Source organism: Perca fluviatilis, chromosome 16 (assembly GCF_010015445.1).
Source record: "Perca fluviatilis chromosome 16, GENO_Pfluv_1.0, whole genome shotgun sequence".
Taxonomy (NCBI): domain Eukaryota; kingdom Metazoa; phylum Chordata; class Actinopteri; order Perciformes; family Percidae; genus Perca; species Perca fluviatilis.
The window spans coordinates 24768586-24791868 of NC_053127.1; the positions used below are offsets into that span (position 1 = coordinate 24768586).

Consider the following 23283-nt stretch of genomic DNA (forward strand, 5'->3'; position numbering starts at 1 on the left):
TGGTTTTTACTCATTGGCTGGATTCGATGTGGCAAAGATGTGAGTGAAAAGTGGCAATAGGAGAGAAAATTAACAGAATGACAAACATCCAAAAAATGGAGAACCGTGTGGACAATATGTTCATTTTTGATGAACACCAACGTCCGGTCTTGGGGAGAGTGACAGATAGACACATTACACTAAGCGAGCGTGAGACAAATGGGATCCTTTCCTCATCTCACAGCCGCAGCGGCAGCAGCATCCCCTATAATATCATCCCTCATCATGTCCAATAAAGCCACACACAGACGGACAGCTTTTTTTCTTCTTCACCCATCCCTGAAAAAAAGGTCTCTAGACATACTCTGCTTTCTATAACTCTGAAGAAATGCTCAAATAACTGCGTGAGGGATGCTCATTTAGCCTGTGATTTTGTCTTGGGAGAAAAATAAAAACAAAAAAAAAAAAAACAGAGAGGAAGATAGCAACAGCAGACAGAAACAAAGAGGGAACACTCTGCACCATTCACTCTCTGGTTATGGTCTCTAGGTAAGTGTAACGGTGTACCGAGGAGGCTTGATGCTGTGCAGGGGGGAAAATGTGCGCACAAGCATGCGTCTTGTTTTTCACTGGAGGATGACAAAGCTTCAGGAGGAGATGGGAAGAGACAAGAATAGGGGTCTCACTCAAGCCGAACTGTCTGATTGGATAAAGAGAAGTGCCTGGCAGCCAGGCAGACTAGCGCTGGCACACTGTTTATGCCACCCTCTTGCCACACATTTGGCACACAAGCCGTTGGCACAGCTTGTAGGGCCCAGTTACTCACTGCACGGCTCACAGGCCACATGCGGCTCCCAGGCACTTTATTTGCACCTCCCCAAAATATTTCCAAATAGCCAAATATAGTTAGCTACAGTCACATGGATTTTAAGTAACCTACATACGAGGTACAGTATGCTTTGTTATGTAGGCACAGAGTAAACATTAGGGCTGGCCAATATGGCCAAAATCTTCTATCCCAATGTAGGTCAATTCATATTCCAATAACGATATATATCACAATATAGCATGTTTTCGTGAACGGATGTAAATACTGATGTAATGCAGTCTGACTGACCATTCTGGAAAAATACACACAATGGACTTTATATAATTTCGGTGTTAATTATCTTCATATCCCCCATCCTAGTACACATAACTCAGCCCCTGAAGTGGGTGGGGAATTGGAGCCTACAGGTGGATGCAGGCATAGAGGTGAGCCTTATAAAATCCTACATAGTGTTTGCGGCAGAAATGTTTGCAGCTGGACGCGTTATTATGGATCGCACTTAACTTCTAGGCAAGTCCCGCCCTACGAAGCAGCTCGATTGGTTGGGGTTAGTACGGTGGCCGACAGGGGCAAATGCCCTGCAACTTCAGGAAACACATGCAAATAGACAAAACACAAGCAAATTAAGAAAACAACTACATTAATTTGACAACACATGCGCAGCATTCAGCAAACGCGCTGCAAATACACACAACACAACCAAATATAAAACGCGCTGCATTTAAAAAACGATGCAAAAAGAAAAGCAAACCCCGTAAAAAGAAGCGATGCAAAAAGAAAAACAACTTCATTAACTTGACAACACATGCGCAGCATTCAGCAAACGCGATGCAAATACACAACACAACCAAATACATAAACGCGATGCGAATAAAAAACGATGCAAAAAGAAAAGCACACAAACCCCGAAAACAAATGCAAAAGAAAAACGCTGCATCCAGATTTCACAACGGAAGTTCTCCAGACCTCTAGAGGGAACAGCTGATCAGCTGGATTTTCGACCCCTTTTCTGCCTTTTTATTAGAGTCGGGTATGGCTGCATAGTAAAAAGAGAACTCCTGTCTCATGTCCTTATTAATAACATAATATAATATTAGTAATATACAGTCTCTGCTCCCGTCTCAGCAGGGCTGGTGCCGGCGCCGGAGCTTCGCACCTTTCAAAATAAAAGCTCGCTCGGTATCGGCTCGTCTTCCTTTGGTGTTTTGGATGTTTTTGAACTAAACAGTACGGCAATCATGCTAATGAATACAATAACTTTTTCAGGGATGTATTACTTACAACACAATGGAGCAAGCAAAGCAGTTTTGTCTTTATTTGCAGGCGGGATTTAGGCTATTCAGTTTGATAAATCCCACGGTAAATTGGCTGGTTTACTAAACAGGGAGGGACTATTTTAAATAGTCTATTTTTTGTATTTCAAGAGCGTATTGCTCCACAATATGAATACAGATTGGTCACTTATTTTGTTGTATAATCACAATATTACACTTGAGGAGGTCTACACTTCAGTGATGCGCTTTCGGACCTGGAAATTAAACCCTCTTCATATGTGGCTTAAACAAACGTCAACGTTAAACACTGTAACAGTTTTAAATGTTTTATTACCACGAGTTTACGGACACGTTTACAGACTCTGCTAATTGAGTAGGCCTATCAGCTGTGACCCGGAACGAGACACACCCACCAACCGAGAGAAAACATATCTCAAACATAGACTAAATATTTACAGTCTATGATCTCACCGCGTACAACCGTTCTGAGATTGAACGTTCCTTTTTTTTTCTCTCTCTCTCTCTCTCTCTCTCTCTCTCATAGACTAAGTAGGCTATGCTCTTTCCCCAGCCCCCCAAAAAAATCAGCTGTTCCACTGCTAGTGTAATATTGTGATTATACAACAAAATAAGTGACCAATCTGTATTCATATTGTGGAGCAATACGCCCTTGAAATACAAAAATAGACTATTTAAAATAGTCCCCCCTGTTTAGTAAACCAGCCAATTTACCGTGGATTTATCAAACTGAATAGCCTAAACTCCGAATGCAAATAAAGACAAAACTGCTTTGCTTGCTCCATTGTGTTGTAAGTAATACATCCCTGAAAAAGTTATTGTATTCATTAGCATGATTGCCGTACTGTTTAGTTCAAAAACATCCAAAACACCAAAGGAAGACGAGCGCCCAACGCCGAAGCTTTTATTTTGAAAGGTCGAAGCTCGAAGACGGCACCAGCGTCCCCTGCTGAGACGGGAGCAGAGACTGTATATTACTAATATTATATTATGTTATTAATAAGGACATGAGACAGGAGTTCTCTTTTACTATGCAGCCATACCCGACTCTAATAAAAAGGCAGAAAAGGGTCGAAAATCCAGCTGATCAGCTGTTCCCCTAGAGGTCTGGAGAACTCCCGGTGAAATCTGGATGCAGCGTTCTTTTTGCATTTGTTTTCGGGGTTTGTGTGCTTTTCTTTTGCATCGTTTTTTATTCGTATCGTTTATGTATTTGGTTGTGTTGTGTATTTGCATCGCGTTAGCTGAATGCCGCGCATGTGTTGTCAAGTTAATGAAGTTGTTTTTCTTTTGCATCGCTTCTTTTTCGGGTTTGCTTTTCTTTTTGCATCGTTTTTTAAATGCGCGCGTTTTATATTTGGTTGTGTTGTGTGTATTTGCAGCGCGTTTGCTGAATGCTGCGCATGTGTTGTCAAATTAATGTAGTTGTTTTCTTAATTTGCTTGTGTTTTGTCTATTTGCATGTGTTTCCTGAAGTTGCAGGGCATTTGCCCCTGTCGGCCACCGTAGGTTAGGCATTGAAGCTGTGGTGTGCAGTGTAGATAACATATTTACCTCAAGGTGTGTTTCTGTATCAGGGATAACCCCCCCCCCCCAAACACACACACACACACGCACACAAAAAACAGCAAAAAATAATGAAGTTTGCTGTGTCTCTTGACAAATGTGCTATCTGATGACTGCATTATGGGAAAACAGAAAAAAGAAAAGTAGAGTACAAATAAACAGCTGCCAAGCAATAGCACCGGCAGCAACAGTTTTTATAAACAGAGATTTATAAAGTCACGTAACCTAACCTTTTGTCTCATGCCAGGCGATCTAATGAAAATCGCATTAAAGTGACAGGAAGTGAGATAACTGGAATTTGTAGTGCAGTGGGTTGTGATTTAATTACCGGAGTTTGAAGAACACAGAGTAACTTCTGGATTGTTTTTTTTTTTTCAGCAGTACAGTAATTCCATTGTTATAATTTGTACTGTACCTAGCCAGGTAATCCCATTGCCCAGGAATTAAATATGAGGAGACTTTAGTTCAATTCCTTTTTTGCTAGAATTCTTCTCCTAAAACCAGAACCACTTTCTAATGTTTCTCCACATCTGACAGCGTGAAAGCTCCAATGCAGAGCAGAAGATGGAATGGCATGTTTACCAACTATGGTAAACATTTAATTTGACAAGCGTGGCTGACAGCCTGTGATCATTTACATAGGAGACAGAAATTTATAGCATTTGAGTTCTGTCATCTAATATCAGTAATACTGGAACAGCTAAAAGAGTCGTGACGGCATGCATCAGTAGAAGTGTATACAAAATGGCCAGCGGAGAATATTCTATATTTATATTATTATATTATTATTTATATAATATACTATATTTTCTTAAAAAAATCTAAGTAATGGCCCCTTCTTGAAATGCAACTGTTATGACGGAGATTGAATAGTAACAATTCTGTGGAGTCTACTCTCTGATTTGGTGTAAAATAATACCAAAAAATAATGTACACAACATAACAACAATTATGACATATGTACTAGTATGCAATAAATTTGTTTTGTTATGTAGCCAACTATAATTAATACCATGTGTTGTTGCTATCAAGGCAAACAAGTAAGAGCAGGAAATCTGACCAAAAAAAAACAGTCCACAGTATCATCAGCCATCAACCGCCACGATCCCTTCATGCAAAATGACATTCAAATATATGCACTGGGATATTTATAGTATTGCTACTGTAAAGCCATTTACTGCCTGAGAGCAAAAAGACTTACTTTGTAAAGTGAAGTGAGGCCTATTAAAGGAAGTGTATTATATAAATGTGTGAACTGCGTTGTTGTGACATTATTAGAGGAGGACCATCCTGTACTGTAAGCGAGACCCATACAACAGAGAACACAGATTCACAGTGAAGCACTGATGTGCACTTTAACAAAGAATGTGCACATCATGTGAGAGTCACACTTCAGCAGGTCATACAATACAGCCCCCTCTCTGCCACTTGCAGAGTCTATAGAACCATCTCCTGTGCTTCAGGGCTTTTCAATGTAGTTATTCAAGCAGAACACAACTGTGTGCCTCCATCTGATAGAAGGTTAAGGACCTCTTCACTGCTCACAAAAAAGCCCGCCACACAGAGGTGAGGCCAGGCTCACCTCAGGGAAGAAATCTTTCTCTGTCCTCCTCCTCCTCCTCCTTCTCTTTCACTCTTCCTTTTCTCCTGGCTCGGTGAAAAGAAAGGTTCAAAGGATAATGGCTGTCTTATCACTATGTAAAAGGGGAATGGGAACTCCAGCGAAGTGCCTGGCCTTTTGTGACAATGAAGAAAAGAGCAAAAGTCTATTTCAGTGTGGTATATGCACTGGAACAGTCCATGACCACTTAAAAAAGAGAAGGCCGCTAGAAGACAGTCGAGGGGCTAGAAGGCCAGGCGGCTCTTTAACTAAACCTGCAGCAAACACATCTGAACCAAATAACCTCCTCCTTAAAAAAGGGCTGGCAGGAGTATATTAGTGAATTGTTTGCTTACCAGCAATTTCGCTTTTATTCACAAAGAAGCTGGTGATTCAATACTAGTGCGCTTTATTACTGATAACATTCTTTAAATGGCAATATAATTTTAAGGTATTAGCTAAGATTGTACATCCATTAAAAAAAATGTAATAATGCTCTTATTTTTGTATCTACTTTTCTCTTCTACGAGGTATAAAAAGACTCTAACATAATACATTATTACATTAAAACTGAACAGCACTGTCCTCCCATAATGGTAAGAGTAAAAGTAAAAAGTGACACTGGCTGTAGAAATGGTGGTTGCAGTAGCAATTTAAACTTTTTAGTACTGGCAGGCTAGCCTGGTCCTACCAGACTCTGGTACATTTCATTAGTACAGAGAGTCTGCCCACTCTCCGTTGACAAGTGTTAACTTCCTTGAAGGTGGGTACTCTGTTGAAGTTTAAAACTATTGGATCTGCCCATTGCCACTCTGGATCTGCCATAACCAATTGCTAACGTTTGGTTGTGACGTATGTCATGCGCATGAGCAACTAGAGGGGAGACCGACAATAACTATCGGCTTATATTTAGCATTAGCATCGCTAGCGTTATCCTTAGCGAACTCCTTCACCACTAACGGAGCGAGCTGGTAAATCAAACTTTTCCCGAACCCCGCGGGGAGGAGGGCCACAACATCATGGCCACCAGCACAACGCAGCAAATATTGTTCTTGCTCGGGCTTTAACTTCTGGATATTCGGCAGCGTTGCCACAACGGACCGAATGGCTTCGCTCGCATCTTTCTAGCGCTGCGCACGACCTCAACGTCATCGTTCTCAGCCACTCCCTCTGTTCACTGATTGGACCGCCGAATATTTGGCCGGAGAAAACCCAAGAATGTACCGCAAACCTTATATATACAGTACAGGCCAAAAGTTTGGACACACCTTCTCATTCAATGCGTTTCCTTTTTATTTTCATGACTATTTACATTGTAGATTCTCACTGAAGGCATCAAAACTATGAATGAACACATGTGGAATGTGCAGGGGCACACAACAACGGGGAAATGAAACGCCACAACAACGGGACGGTTGTGGTTAGGAAAAGAAGAACGGGGAAAGGAACCGTCACATGTGCGACACGCCGACAACAGCGGGATGGTTGTGGTTAGGAAGAGAATAACGAGGAAAGGAACTGCAACACGGTCTCCGGGGTGAAAGTCTTGTGTTGTTTGACCCATCCACCACCCAGACCAACCTCCCCGCGCGGACTTTCGCCTTATCAGCACTACTCGCTACCGTCATCGTTCTGTGATCACGAAATATGCTTCCCATTGAAATACATTGCTTTAAAATTCGTAATCACAACACGAAAAAAACGGTATTATCGTGTCCTGTCCACGACTCAGTAGATTCAATAACGTGACCATATCACGAACTGCCATGACACTGGGCTGTTTTTTCCATAATCGACGCAACACGCAAGCAAAGCAACACGGTAAATAAAATAAGCACAGCAGAAACGTTACATAGGTCGGACACCGTGTTTATCTTTAAACCTTTACAGTTACAGAAAATATTCTGCTGATAGATTCAAGCAAAAAAGTGCCTGTGGTCAGTCAACTTAAGTTGAAGTTTAAACTGAAGATCTATATCACTCTTGTCTAAACCCTGTGAACAAAAAGACTTCTCCTGTTCCTTTCATATAGCATGAGACCTAACTCCAAACCAGGTGCAACCTCTTTGTCTGTATCAATCCATATGTTTGAACAACCTCAGAAAAAAATACATGATAATTCAAAAAAAGGTTGCTGAATGATGAATTATGTATCAAAGGACGAAGGCATCAATAAAGGCTAATGTGCTCTGTTTTTGGACAGGAAAACAGCGGAGGTGCCAGGTGACAGGGAGAGATTTAAGAGCTCTGGAAATGAGTTATGACAGCGATTTAGAAAGGTGTCAAATGCACATTTACATTCAGCTCACGGCTGAAGGCTAGCACAGGAGCTTTCCTGCAATTTGGGGGTGACACTGAGATAGATCATATCTGATGCCAAAGGAGACCTAAGCCACAGATGACCTGGGACTGATTGTGCCCATCCTTTTGTTGAAGATCTGGGCTCTGTTTTTTGTGCTGGCACACAGTGGGGCTTAGCGCTGGTTGCATTGGGTGCACAGAGATTTCTTTCTTACCTACATCTATTACACTTGCTGTGAACTTCACTTTGACCCAAGTGGAAATAATTGCACTGTGTGTAGTTATCTGACAATTTTGGTGTGGGTTTTGGTGTCAAAGATTACTGGGATCTGTGCTCACACTGCCAACACCAAGGAACCACCAACAATTATTATTCAATCGCTCAAAAATACATCAACCAACAACGTAGAAGACGAAGGACATGCTGTTTAAACGGTCAGGAAATTTACCATGGTTCGAGAAGAGCACCTGGTTGCCTTAGTAGGTAGCAGTGCGTGTGAGTGGAGTGGAGCGGTGAGAATTTCCGCTTCCTTCGCTCCCGGAGCTGTTTGTTCCTTCCTGCTCAGACTGCTCCGCTCAATATCGCTCCACTCTCAACTCAGACTTCACCCCGCTCTATTCAAATTGCTCACCGCTCGCTTAAAAAAAAAAAAGCTGTAGTATTTATCACACCCCCTTCACACTGAGGGCTCAACCAAGGTTGACTTTGTGTTTGAAAGGGTTAACCCGCGTTGACCGTTATCAGCCTTTATTTGGTCGAAAACAAGATAGGGGGTTGACTTAGCTTCAACACCCAGGTCAATGGAAATTGCAACTGACCAGGGTCGCTAACAGGCAGGGCTGGACAAATGATGTCATTGGTTGGAAATGGGGACACGCGGTCGTCACAGGTCGCCGCACAATTTGAAAAAAAAAAACAACAACAACAACAAATGTATGAAAATAAGGTTTTATTATTGGTTCGCTCGCCCAAGACACACGTCTGCAGCTGGCAGTTCAGTGTGGGCAGTCGTGCAAATCTCTCTTTTAAATGACTGCCGACAGCAAAGCCTAACTTTACTTTTAATGTTATCAAACTAAGAAAAATGTATATCCCCTTGTCATAAAAATGGTTATAAATTAATAGAGTAGCCTACTTCCTTGTTAACTGCTGCACCTGTAATGCATGAAATGCAGAGGAAGAGAATGAAACTAAGAGCGCCTGTCTCCACAAAATCATCCTTTGAATGTATGATGTTGATTTATTTGTGCTTTAGAACGTAATCGCTGTGAAACAATCACAAAACAGGGTTTTATTTCTCTCATTCAAAGCTCGTGCCGCTCTCTCAGACAATACAATAAATAAAAAATAATAGTAATGTTGGCTTATCTAAAGATTTTGTATTGCATACCTATAGCATTAACAGTGCGCAGACAAAATCCCACTCGTCAAGGTTGGACTATTAAACTAAAAATCAAGGAGCAGAATTGCTCATGCTGATTAACATTACATTCATTACATTGTCCGGTCGATAGTCATTAGATCATCAAAACGTGACTTCAACATGATATACTGTATAAAGACAATAAGACAGTTGTAAATATTCCGGGATTTAGCCAGCAGCCGGTGCCAAATATGTAAATGCACCAAAGTACGTGCAGTAGAAGGACTTTCTAGGAGACTTCACCATTTCAAAAATTGTTACAAATATTCACAAAAATACTTGTGGAATTCCACATCAAATGGATTATTAAAAACATTTAAATGGGCTTTTTGACTTTAAATAATAAAATAACACCTCAATATTGCCGTGGAATCTGATAAATAAGATTTTCTAGCGGCACAACCCAATCCCCAAGAGTCACAATGAATACAGAACCACTTTGAACCACTTCTGTCCCGATACAGGCCTACTAAGTAAAATCACATATTGAGTAGAGACCACTATTTAACTGGAGGACCCAGCTTTAAGCCCCCTTGTTGGTAAGCATCCGTTTTCCTTAAGTGTCTCAGAGCAAGAGACTGAATCCCTGCCTTCTGAAGGGCAGTAGTCTGTAGCTGAACCTGCACCACGGCATCACTGTTAAGGGGTAAAAAAAATAAAAATAAAATCCCGACAGGGATCGATGAAGTATCACATTATTATTATCATCATTACCATTATGAGAGATATTGGTCACGGTCAAGAAGAAAACTTTGCCCCTTCATCAACACTGCCTTTGCAGTGTAGAGCATCTAATATTCTATTACAATGATGGCAATTAACAGAGAAATGATAGCGACCCAGTGACAATGGACAAATTTGTGACAACCCTTTCAATTGTTCTTTTGTAGAGGAAATCTATATCATTGTCTGGGAACGCTGAACTGCAATGTGCTGCATCCACGCTTGAACGCTTTTACAAGTGGCGGTTTAACGAGGAGCAGAGGGCAAAATTTTAGCTGCCTATAAGCTCTTGCAATTACACAAGGGGGCAAAAGGGACACTGTTCTTAAGCGCGAGCCTAGATGGACGAGTTATTTTTTTCAGGTGCTCAGCAGAGGTCAAGCCAGGTATGTTTAATCTGGAACACAACCTGTCTCTTTCCCAAATGAATACTTTTGTGAGTGGCAACCCTTAACAGAAGTGATACAAATGAACATACTTAAAAAACACACACACACACACACACACACACACACACACACACACACACACACACACACACACACACACACACACACACACACACACACACACACACACACACACACACACACACACACACACACACACACACAGTTTCGTCTACCCCATTTTTTTTTTTAGATGACTCTTACAGTAAATATGTTTTATAGTTTCTTCCAGCAAAACTAGATTATTTACCTGGTTTGGTTCTTTGCATACTGTTTTATAGACAATGTAACTTTTCTTTTTCATATACAGTAGTATAGAGAGAGGAAAAAAGGGAAGCCATAAGGACGCCTTAGCAATGAAACATTTTAATTACTATTGGAAAACAATTGTGAGGAATGACTGAAAATCTGTCATACAGTATTCTGTATATGATTACACTATGAATGACGCCCTGTATGACAACACAGAGGGAATGAGCTTCGAGGGTTCACATCCACAAGTCATCTATTTTTTATACCTAATTACCGAAAAAATGAGAACGACAGAAAAGCGGGATTCAAGGGTTTTTCAGCAGTCATCTGACAGAAATTCTTGTGTATGTAATTATTAATGATATACACCATGGGCTGAATGTCAACACTTATTCCAGTAACTTCCCTTCATGTTGACATTAACAAAATGGCTGGAGAGGAACACTTGAGGAAGACAATTCCTCAAATCTGTCAGGATTACATATTTATGAGGTCCCCCGCTCAGCATCCAAGGAGGTCGCTATGGTGATACAAACTGATGTATATTCTAACAATGAACTTTGTGTGTCAAAGAATGCCTCAGAGCATTGTTGAAATGGTTAGTACAGATCCAACCACGGTGCTCTGTGCAGCTTTCAGATCAGCAAATACACAATTAAAAAGGCAGTCATGCTGAGGCCACTCTAATCAATGTACTGTTACAAAGAAATGTAATGAAAGGATGATGGAGTGATGCCTTCAGGAGGCTGCTATATTGTTAGGGCAGACCGTAACGTTTCATTAGCACATCTCTAGCCCTGCCCAAGCTAGCCTCAAAACAAAAAAGTGCTTAAAAGAATGAATATTTATACAACCTTTTATTGTAAACAACCCAACATTCTGGCATATACTATTTAATGTTCGCTGTACTCTTAAGGAATGCCAATTATGCATAATACAAATGTAATACCGTCACACAGGCATCATTGTTTTATCATATTGTTTACCTTACTGTTTTCTTACGGAGGTAAGATTACAATTACTCTGCGTGGTTCCATCCTCTAAATCTGTGTTACAGAGCATATCAGATAATTTGAAATGAAAAAGCCTGGAGCTTTCATGTAGCATAACCGCCATCTCAAGAAAACTTTGCAACTAGGCTTAGATGTGATGTATTGCTATTTTAAAACTGCCACTTTGACCCATTTACACAAAACAGGAAACCATTTATAAGGTTCTTCCTTCCTATATGAATGGGACTTTAGAATGTTGTGGGGTCTGGCCTTGCGTTTGGCCTCACAGAGGCATGTCCACACAGTTGAGCTCAGTATGCTTGAGGAAGTAGGCCTTGGCCTCGTCCATCAATCCGCCTGTCTTCCTTTGCCAAGCTGCAGGGAACTACCCATTATGGAGTCATTTTATTAATAGGGCCCCTTTCCTCTCCACCACACTCTTGCCGAGTGCCTCCTCATTCTGTCAGAATGGAGTATGCCTGCAAGCAACCTCCATGAAACTGCTGCACCAGGGCCCTCCCTCATTCTCCCATGTGAAAGCTCAGGCTGGGAAATATTGTGCTTTCAAGCTAAAATAGTATTTGGAGAGGTGAGCAATCCCTAAGCCCTAGAGCAAACAGTTTAACATTGAGGACTTATTTAAAAGGATGTCTTTTCTCCTGGTAAGCCAATCAGATTTCTCTTTTAGTACACACACACACACACACACACACATACAGGAAACACATTTGACATCATCCGCCCCTTCTTCCCTCCTCCCTGCTAATATAAATATCGCTGCAAGCAGCATTGACTGGAGGACAGAAAAGGGTCAGAGGATACTATGAGATGTTTGGGGAGACTGTGTGAAAACATGATGCCGAGGATGAGAGGGAGAGAGTTTGTTGGGCAAATGAAATGAAGGTGTGAGGAAGTTGCAGAGGACGAAAAGGATCACACTGGAATAGCCAATGTGGGGTTAACTCTTTATTAGACACGCTGATCTTTTTAACATACAATAAGGTCATTCATTTCTAATAAGTCCCATGTGCCATTTATAATCTAGTTGGCGTTATTTCATGTTAATATTTAACAGCTTATTTAGAATTGAAATATCTCTTTTTCTGTCCGTTTTCTAGTCTTTGGTGATGCTTCCTTGGTTTCCACGGCTCAAGTACTAAAAGCATAAGGGTCATTTCTGCTGACTGACACATCAAGGTGCTGCCAATGTTTAAACCCTCTGCAAGATACATATCCCAATCATTTTGAGGCATAAAGAAGCAGACCCATTAAAATCAATCATGAACTGTTTCTAGATAGAATCCAATATTTTTGTTTAATTGTTGCTACCTGCTAACTCCGCATTCATAGGCTTACTAACAGCGAATAACAGTGATTCACTAAATGTACTTTATTACATGGCTTTCCACAGGCTGATTCAAGACCCCTTCGCTTTGCGTCGGGGTCCTAATCACCCTCTCAGGGTTGTATTTGCTATAAAGACCGCCTCGCTCTACATTATCCCTTACATATTATTTCATATTTACTATTAGTAATTATCAATACTAATGGTGATTACCAATTACTTATACTTGTACGATTATTAATTAATAATACTAGTACTACTGCCTATACTAATCAGGGCTTTTGCTTTTTAAGATAGGGCCTTAACTTAAATACTGGTATATGGTTTTATTCAGGCAATGTAAAAACTATTTTGGAGATATGGTTTTTGAAATTGATAGCTCCATCATACCCAGTAATTCTGAGGAGATGCCTGCTTACGATGCTGCATGTACCTAGGCAACGGGGAAACCCATGCAGCCTCAGCAAAACCTAGAACATTTCAGTCACAAAACGGCAGGAACGAACAAACGTTCAGATTCAATCAGCTTATTAATGAAATGGGTCTCTGCACGGCATAGAGAAATACACAGACATGCGGTTGTGAAATACCGCTTTAACTGGAATTATTGTTCTACAGAGTCAAAGAACAACTATCTAGAAATGAAGTCTGAAAGAGAGCATGTCATGCTCTGTGATAGCAGTAGTGTCTTTGCTATTTTTACCATGCGTGAATCTAAGAGATGGCCTTGAATTAGGAAGGTCGATTTCATCTCTCTTTGGTGATGAGAATACTCAGGAATGCAAATGTAACTGCGGCACCTTTGCAACTGCCAGAACTTGAACTTAATGACACAGCTAGTAGTAATGCTTTTGAATAACCATTGACAAAATAAAATGTAATAACAGACTTTCTGTATTCATGAATCAGTTAAAAAGCACTCAATGACAGAATGCTCTAATGTTCATGGGTCCAATGAACATAAATCTCTCAGGAGACAAGGGTGTGTATTATGTACTTTGATATCAATAGGTGAACAAGGGGGATAAAATGAGCTGCTAGCTCGAGTTGAATAGCATTCATTTCACTGACAATGGCCAGCGTCCCTAATACCTGCAGTGTTTCACTTAGATTAGGCTTAAGCTTTTTTTAAAGGCCATTTCAATAATTTGACATTTCTCCCCAGAATGGGAGAGAATGAGCACCGATAAAAACTTTTTTTTTCTCCTCCTTTTCATGCAAAACACTTTCATCTGTCATTTCGTGATAGCCCCTCTCTCTTTGTCAGCATAAATACGGAAGCCCCTATTTGAATATGGTTACACATCCCTCTATTTATTAAAGCTTGGATTAACATGACAGGAAGTTTTGTCTGGGGGCTCTTTAAGATGGCTCAGAGAGGCAATCTGGTGACAGTAATAGGATCCAGCTAATATACTTGACTGATGCTCCTTTCCCAGTGTTATAAAGCAGAACAATGGGAGTGGGGTTCTGGGAGTGAATACATTGTGTTTTGTAAGAGTGTGTGTGCACGCGTGTGTGTCTGGGCGGACGAGGGTGCGCTAATCAGCCAGAATACCATCACTTAGCAAATATAAGGGTTAAAGAAATACAAATACTAAAGGTCACAGAGCAATTCCATCAGGACAACTATGCTACAATTAACTGAATAGACAAAGGCTCTGACATTAGTGAGAGCTATAATAATGTTTTACTCCAGTGTCTGTGACTTTGTGGAGGTTTGTTAAAAGGTTGGCTTTAAAATCTTTTTAAACAAAAATAATTTTTCAATACATCTCTTCTTCTACCTCCTTGAGTTGTTATTTGGTTTGCTCTGATGTAAGGTGTGCAGAGATTACTGGTACCACCAAGTAGGGGCATTTGTTGATGTATTGAGGACATTTAAGTGTAGATATTTCTACTGGTGTCTTTGTTTGTGTGACTAAGGATATGATTGTAAAACCTACAACAAATCTATAAGAAAACTATTATATTACATTATAAAAACTAATGATGGGTACTAAACCGTGAGCTTAGTGTATCAGTACACTCCTACTGTATGGTGCTAATAGTGCATCTCTGCTTTTCTTTTTGTTGTCTGTAACTGCCATTTATGATATTTCCATGGCAGACTCACAACAGACTTCACTATGACTCATGTTTTATTGCAGACTTTTTTCTGAGGATAGATCTATTGCTGTCAATATCAGTATGCTGAGAGGGACTTGCTTATAGACATTTCCATATGTCAGAGTTGCTATGGATGGAGTGTGTGTGTGTGTGTGTGTGTGTGTGTGTGTGTGTGTGTGTGTGTGTGTGTGTGTGTAAAATGGGCTAGCAGATCAAACACACATCTGTTTGTGAGATAGAGAGGAATCTGTGCTTCTCCCCCAAACCTCTCAATACTAATTAACGATCCACTGATAGTGGCCAAATGCCAACTGTCATTAGCACCCAACACAACACAAGTACACAGATGTAGGCGCACACACTCAAACACAGATGCGGTCACCCAGACCCTGCCCACCACAGGCCATCTGTGGATAAGATACATAAACACAATGTTCTCTATTGCAAAGTGAGGTAAAAATCAACGTGAAAAACACATTAATCATACCATACATAATTGCTAATATACTGTATTATATATAAAGTGATGTCTATTAAACAGACTGCTGGCACTTACACTGTATGCTTAAAGACATGAATGACAACCTCAATTCTCGAGTAGCGGTGGCCCTTTAACTTCTTCACTGATAGTGCCATTTGCGTGCTTTCAAGCAGTGTGCTCGGTAAAAGCATCTGACAGCTATCTTTGATTTTATTTAGCAAGGATTTCAGCTATGCATGTATCTGAAAGGATATCCCACCCACTCTCTGTCTCTTGCGCGGTTGTATCTGTCACTCTTTGCCTTGATGACAGGGTCAGATAGAGAGAGCAAAGTGGTAAGAGGTATTACACTGTGAGCAGATGATGATCTCCCCGTATGGAGGCCCCCAGCATGACACCCATCACAGCTACAAAGACAGATGCCAGTTGGTCCGAAAAATGCCACCCACAGTGGCTCCAGCAGGGAGTCCAGAAGCCACTGGACCACCAGGAAAGGATTGATATTTCAGTCCTACTATTGGTAATCGAACTGAGCTGCCATTAACGTCTGATTAAAAGGTCAAAACCAAACATTCAAGGATTATATAGACATACCATACCATACTGATAATCACATTTGCTTTGTACATTTCTATGGTGTGGTACTTTTTCTGCCTGTTGTACTGCCTGTTTGTTGCCTACAAATGACAACAGCTAAGGGGGAATGCATCGACGTGAATTTCTATCCTGAAAGCCAGAGTGGAGCTTCGTCTTGTCTCGTCTCTCCTCCTCTCTCCCTGTGCAGCCTGCCTGCCTGCCGCCATCTCACGACAGCATCTCTCCATCTCTCACAGCCCTCTGATCTCTGTGTCAACAGGCGACACCAGCAGCTCACACTAACTCAGCATGCATCAGCCCATCTGCAAAGCAAACTGTCTACAAATGCATTTAGCATAGACTTTGGGTAAGATTAATGGCACGGCTAGCAAATACTGTAAATGCTGATGTCTTTATACCTGACAAGGTACCACTTGAAAGGTGCCATCCCTAGCAATAAAGACAGCCAGTGAACCCTTCGGCAGATATTCTCCATGAGGCTGGGAATTTATGAGCAGCAGGTAGGAGATCAAAGCTGCTGTTGACAGACTCTGCAAACACACAGATTTATTCAACTCATCAAGAATTGTCGCAATGTTTTCTCAGCGGCCTCCTATCTCGGTGTGTACCTATACTGATGGGGTTTTATTAGTTGTCAGTGGGCCAGGTGGGAGGCTGCGCGGTTGTCCAGCTCCGGTCCAAACTCATACAGAGGTTGTGATGACAGGATCCGAAGCATTCTGTGGTTACTCAGTGGAAATCAAATGCCAATCCCCCTGCCCAGCGCCATCTCCTTTCTCTCTCTCTCTCTCTCTCTCTCTCTCTCTCTCTCTCTCTCTCTCTCGTTTGTCATCTCCCCTTCTCTCTCCTCTCCCCGCCCCTCCCCTCTCCCCCAGTGTTTGTCAGGATTGGTGATTAGCTGTCACCCTCTGCAGAGGCAGATAACACCCCATACAGCCTGTTTCCCCTGTGGGAGCAAGCACACACATAAAACAGGAAAACACACAAACAAATACACAAGTGTATGCATATGCATACAAACTAAAGACACCTAAAAAAACTGTCCAATGCAAAATTGTAGGAATCTATTTTAGCATGTATTTACCTGGACTTGACTCATACTCATCCATAAAAGCTATGTGGTAACTTTGGGTATCATTTAGATTCCAATTCCTTTATTTTCAGCAGATAGGCCGCAATAAACAGTTATTTGTCACAACTTGTGATGTGATTGTCCTGAACGTTTCCCTGGTGAAAAGACAAAATATAAACATTCTCTATCTTGCCACGCACAAGTTGAATGTTCTCTCGTCCACCCTTGTTTTTACTTAAGTTGGATGCACTAGCATTAGCTGATTTAGTGGCAATGGCAGATGACTTAGCAATCTTTAACCACGTTATATTTCAACTGACTTCTTAACTTGCAGGAAATCATTTTTTTTTTGCATCCACATGTCTGAGAAACTGTAGGTGCAGACCATTTTGGACAATATCCTCCCCTTTGGTCAGTATTGATCACTTGCTCTTAGAAACACTGTGCCAAGGAGCAAAGCCTCAAATAAAATGCCCCTCAGTCTATACCCACTTCATTATTGCGTGCTCTTTTCATTGCACTCTGATCTACTTGTGTCAGAGTGTACTTTGACTAAAAGCTAAAAGTCAAGTGGCTCATTAGCAGCTCTCATGAATCCTTTCAATTCCAGCTACCTGTGTGACTACTTTCACACCTTCAATTCTGGAGATACAAAAAAGTTGCATTGTGGCAGTGAATAGGTATATCAGGATGTTCTCCACCTTCACAATGTAACACACAGATCAGACTTCCAGCCTAAATGACCACTTGTGTACACTTTTTCTTGTGCACCCAAAACCAGAAAAAAAATGGCCACTGCTCTCAGCTGATGCAAATACAACCTAGAACATCAAACATTATATTTAGAAACAAACACAAAGCAAAGACCTGCATGTTTGAAATGAACTAAACACTCAAAAGCATGCATAACAAAGTCCTTCCATGAACGCTTGGAGTGCACTTTTTATGAACACAAACACACTCCCTCCTCATTCATCTCGTTCCCACACTTATACACAACTTCTATCACACATAAGTCACTTGAATTTTTGAGGAATCATCAAAAGAGACAGCATAACCAGGACACACAAGAGGTGCCAAAAAAATGAATAAATTGCTGAGTCTGACAGACCCTTATGCATCTAGTATTTACAAACGGGTAGAGCTTGGATGACTAAGAGTTGCTATTTTTGAACCAAATGTGCAGAGCCAGACAGTATTCCTCCAGTGTTACTCCAGGTACCTTGTGCCCTTTCCATCTTGGCGACCGATGCTGCATTAGTTGGACAGGGTGTGGGGATAAGGATTACTTTTTTTGTTTATACCTTAATGGTAATAAGTGGATGCATCAAAGTATAATATCTGTTTCCCATGGTATGGTTATTGTTACACATGTGTGCAGTGACATTCAAAGACACACAACTTAAAAGAGTTGTTAATTTTTTCCTGCCAGTAATTGTCTACGAGTGGAAGAGTACATTCATAACATTCATGGCTTGAAACAAATTAGTCTGTACGCCGTGTCATCCAATCTCTTCCAACGACAAAAGTTCCAAATGGCCTCACTCGATTATAGAACACAGCAATAGCCTTTTCCTGCATCACAACATTCATGACTCATCTAAGAAAAAACCAAACACAGCAAACTCTAATTTAAAGTTACTCTAGCATAATTGGCTGATGCAGACATACACAACTCCTTATAAACTGAATACAAACAATAGTGATATACCTGACCTTTGTTTTAAATGCAATGAGGCATCCATGCAATGTGTCTGGGAGTGTGACAAAATCAAAACATTCTGGAGGGAGGTGACCGATAAAGCTATGTTCATCTTGTCTGTGAACATTCCAATTGAGCCTAAGATGATTTTGCTGCACCTGTATCCAACAAATCTGAATCTGAAAATTGTAATTGCAATGAAAAAATTAATAAAAGCATTGTAAAAAAAATAATAACGCTATTTTCTGCCTTCTGCTTAGAAGTGGTGAATTTACAGCTCACACAATACTAATACGATATAGTCTCTGGCGTCTGTTTGATATCTAGTGTCGGTAAAAAATACCGTTATAGTAGTGTAAGCTATTTTATTTGGTTGCCTCTTAGCAAAATGCTGATATAATTTTTTATAATAGCTTTATTTAAAGTAGAGATGCCATTTTGCAAACTGTCTTTTTTACACAGTTGTCTTAGAATAAAAAAAATTGAAAATTCAGAGTAAGAAAGACCTAAAAATTGAATACCATAGGTCCAATTTTCCACCATGCTGCTAATAAGGACAAAGAATTTTTTTTTTTTTTCAATAAACCTGTAAGCAAGCAACAACACCAAGAGCAGCCAATGTCTAAAAAGAATCTGCTCAGATCTGCATTGACTTTCTAAGGACTGAAATGGGCCTGAGGTGTCTCAAGGGTTTGATATAATTTCAAACAAGCTACGGAGCTTCGAGCTGATGCAAGCACAACTTTCAGCCAGATCCATTCAAAACCATTTGACACCCCTAGTGAACACAGCAGTATGCCTTTCACTATTTAATAGGGTACACACTCTGATTTAACACCAAATCAAGAGTGAAGCTAGCACACAGTGTAATTTAACATTATTTTGTGTGATTAAGAGGTTGGGCAGGTAGTGCTTAGGTCCAGTTCACAGTACAGCTTTCCAATCCCATTCAACGAACAATACCGCAGGTTTAACTTCAAACAAATATAGCAGGATAGGATCACCTTGCACTCTTCTCCTCGTATCATCGCTGCTGTTACAATACAAAGAAGGATTGAAATGTAGCAGATAAATATACGCCGTGGCTTTATCTGCTGCCCCTAAGCAGCTTTACTCAAAGGAAAGCTCAAACAATGTTGGCTAATCATAGCATTTTAAGAGTCAACCTGTCATCTTGAAATTGCCAAGAACAAGAGGTGATTTCTTAGGAGATGACAACGCTGTTATGGGAGCACAATAGAAATGTAGGGTAACCGAGGAGCAAAGGGCTGAAGCAGCAATGAGACAGAGATGAGACACAGAGAGAAAGAGAGCACACACAGAGCACAATAAAGACAGCAAGACAAACACAGACAAAGAAAGACGTATGAGATCGTGCCCCCGCCTCTGTGTACATATGGCGAAACGTGCTGGAGCAGAGAAAGACCAACACATTGAGATAAGCCCCTATGCTCAGGCTTCCTTTTAAGGGTGATTTGGCAGCTCAGCCTCATGTCTGTTGGCAGGCAGCAACGTATGCCCCCAATCATCTGCTGAGCGTTGAATTACTGCATGGCTTTTTTTTATTTTTATTTTTTTATTTTTTTAAATTCCACTCAAGAAATATTGGGTGATTTGCTGAGGTACTTGGAACACATTCGACAGGAACAAACAACTTTAACAACAATTACCACTGACATATAGCTGGCTCGTTTTACAGGTAGGTATTGAGCTTTATTGGCACAGCTAACCAAACTCAACTCAAACACATTCAACAATTCCGTATCTAGCTCATTAAAACTGTATTATATGCCTCAAAGAGACACCTGTGATTGTTGCATTCCTGCCCTTGGGGTCAGGCACTGCTTTTTCTCAGCGTATACAGGAAGTGATGATTTACTGTCCCATATTAGGTAACTACGTCAATGAAATTACTTTACCGTCAGCAGGCTATATTTATAGTAGATGCACTGTATGGGAGAAGCAGCTCCACAGGAGTGTCTCCACCAATCTGCCAGAACAAAACAACGTGTATTTTCAGTGCCAGCTCTTTTTTTGTGCGAATTAGCCTTTTCATGTTTTTCTTTCTAAATGTAAGGTGGCCCCCTAACTGTTAGGTTCTACTTAAGCCTCATGATAAACCAGCAGAAATTATGTTTTAATAGATGACTATGAAGTGTGTAACACAAATGCCTATGAACATGAAAATGAGGTGATGCTTTATGTCCAAAGTTCGATCGCATGCCAGCCGAGGGCACCTACCATCAACGCTCCACCTAAACAATATGTAACTACAGACTCCAGGGATAGGAATGAAGTGTGACTGTGACCAGACAGAAAAATAATCTACGTAATCCAGATCGAAACCCTAAAGGCTTTTATAGATCGACGGCATAGATTTTCTCTCTGTCTCAATTTCTACCTGGCTTAGGTTTAATTCAACTCAATTAAATTAGCTTGTGAGCCCAAGAGTTCGCAGAGAAAGCAATCATTCATCTTTGTGGCGAACCACTTCATCTGAGCAAAAAAAAAAAAAAAAATGGCCCCTTCTCTTACTCCATAGACACCATTAGGCCACTCAATATACTTTCAGCCATTCCAGCTCTGTTATAATTACTGCAGATGACATCTAACAAACAGCTCTTTATGGATGTCCTAGCATAACTATTACTTTAACAAATCTGGTCATTTTCTTGTAGGTGGCTGATGGTGCCTGTTGTATGTCATAAGTATTCCATGTTTCCCTTTCCATCCCTAAATTAAATGGTTAGGTAGGTTTTACATTTAGAAGAAAATAAGTTGAAATCCTTATCTTTTAACATGCAATGTGAAAGTGTGTGTGTGTGTGTGTGGGGTTATCCCTGATACAGAAACACACCTTGAGGTAAATATGTTATCTACACTGCACACCACAGCTTTAATGTGAGACAATCAACACAAAAATCAACACAACCAAAACAGCTATAAGGGATTGTCCTTGAGTGACTGGCTGTGCCACAGAAAACTCTCCCTCCCTCACCATGACTATTTCAGGCAGCTGCTTACACGGACACCCATTCAACAGATACATATTTCATGAGCTATGGTAAACACACTGCTCTCACCAATGCCAATCTAGCATTGAATAATACATTCATAGTGGGTCGGCTAATGAATTGAGAGCTTGCCCGAGAGAAAAGAAGAAAGCAAATAACCAATACTCAAAGTAGAAATAGAATTAATGAGCGGTTGTGAATAGTCAAACACTTGGTTGTGAATGCTGCTCAAAAAGCGGGACCGATTCTGTCCTCCATCTAACCTTTGTCTCTGGTCAAAGTTCTACATTAATGAATGCAGGAGAGGTTTCATAGTCTTCTCTATGATTGTGGATTTCACAGATGTGTAAATGATGCTACGTGAGAAGCTGTGAGTGAAGCTTTGATCTGCTATTCCACAAGCCAGGTTCTACAACAAAAGGCGAGGAAATCCTGAGCTCAGACAAGCCTTGTGTAATCTAGTAGAACCCACTCTCTATGTCTGATCCTCCTCCGCTCTGCTGGCCGTCTCGGCAATCACTCTAGCTGCCCACACTTAGATGTGCCCCATTGGCAAGAACATAGACCACAACCGGAACCTCCCATTCCTGAACCTAACGTACACACTGTACTTTACAAAAGCCCATTTAACTGTAAATGTAGCGTATAAAACGAAGATAATTGTAAAAGTGTCCGTTAACCCAACAACATTTCCAACCACCCACTCTAGGAAAATATATTAATCCATTGTCATGTTATGGATTATTTAATGTTTTAAAACTTAATTTGCACTCACTGCAAATGTTGCAAAAAAAACACCCACTCACTTGCATATATATATATATATATATATATATATATATATATATATATATATATATATATATATATATATGGTAAACTTTGTGTTTATGGTGTAATTAAATTATTATTCTGACTGAACTGGATATGTACCTGTTTAATCCAACAAACTACACATGGATTCAATTAACTGGATCCCAGAGTAGAACTACTAGTTGCAATTTACAGTCAAAACAGTCAAAGAGGTAAAAAACCAAAATAATACACAAGACTGCTTCATATCCCAAATTAGATCAATATATATATTTTTTTTAATGGGGAATCAGCACCTAACAAGGATTGCTTGGCACTTTTTCTCAGTGATGCCGATGCTTGCAACAACTTGGAACATTGAGAGAATGTATGTATTCTTCATAGTTTAAAATTCTGGTCTTTATATATATATATATATATACATACATACACACACACACTTTATTCAAGGAGAAAAGCAGACAGGAAATGTGGAGCAATAAGGATGGCATGCAATGAAGGCTCGGATTCAACCCTGGGACATTGCGGTAGTGTGTTATGCGTTGTTGACTACTAGGCCACTGTGATGCCCCAATAACTATAAATGCAACAAAGGCAGCTTTAAACTGCCTAATTACAAAACACTCTACTTAATAAGGGGAATGCCCTACATTATGTGTAATAATATGCAATTAATTAATAAAAATGGCATCAAACTTTCTGATAAAACATCCTAGTCATATATTTTGAAGTTGGAAAGTTTA

The 23283-nt window shown here is 40.4% G+C and overlaps 1 protein-coding gene across 14 annotated transcripts in view; it reads right to left on the reverse strand.

The window, feature by feature from the left end:
• Positions 1-23283, reverse strand: part of LOC120544362 (RNA-binding protein Musashi homolog 2) — a 249051-nt gene that overhangs the window by 112783 nt on the left and 112985 nt on the right. The gene's annotated exons all lie outside the window — the stretch shown is intronic.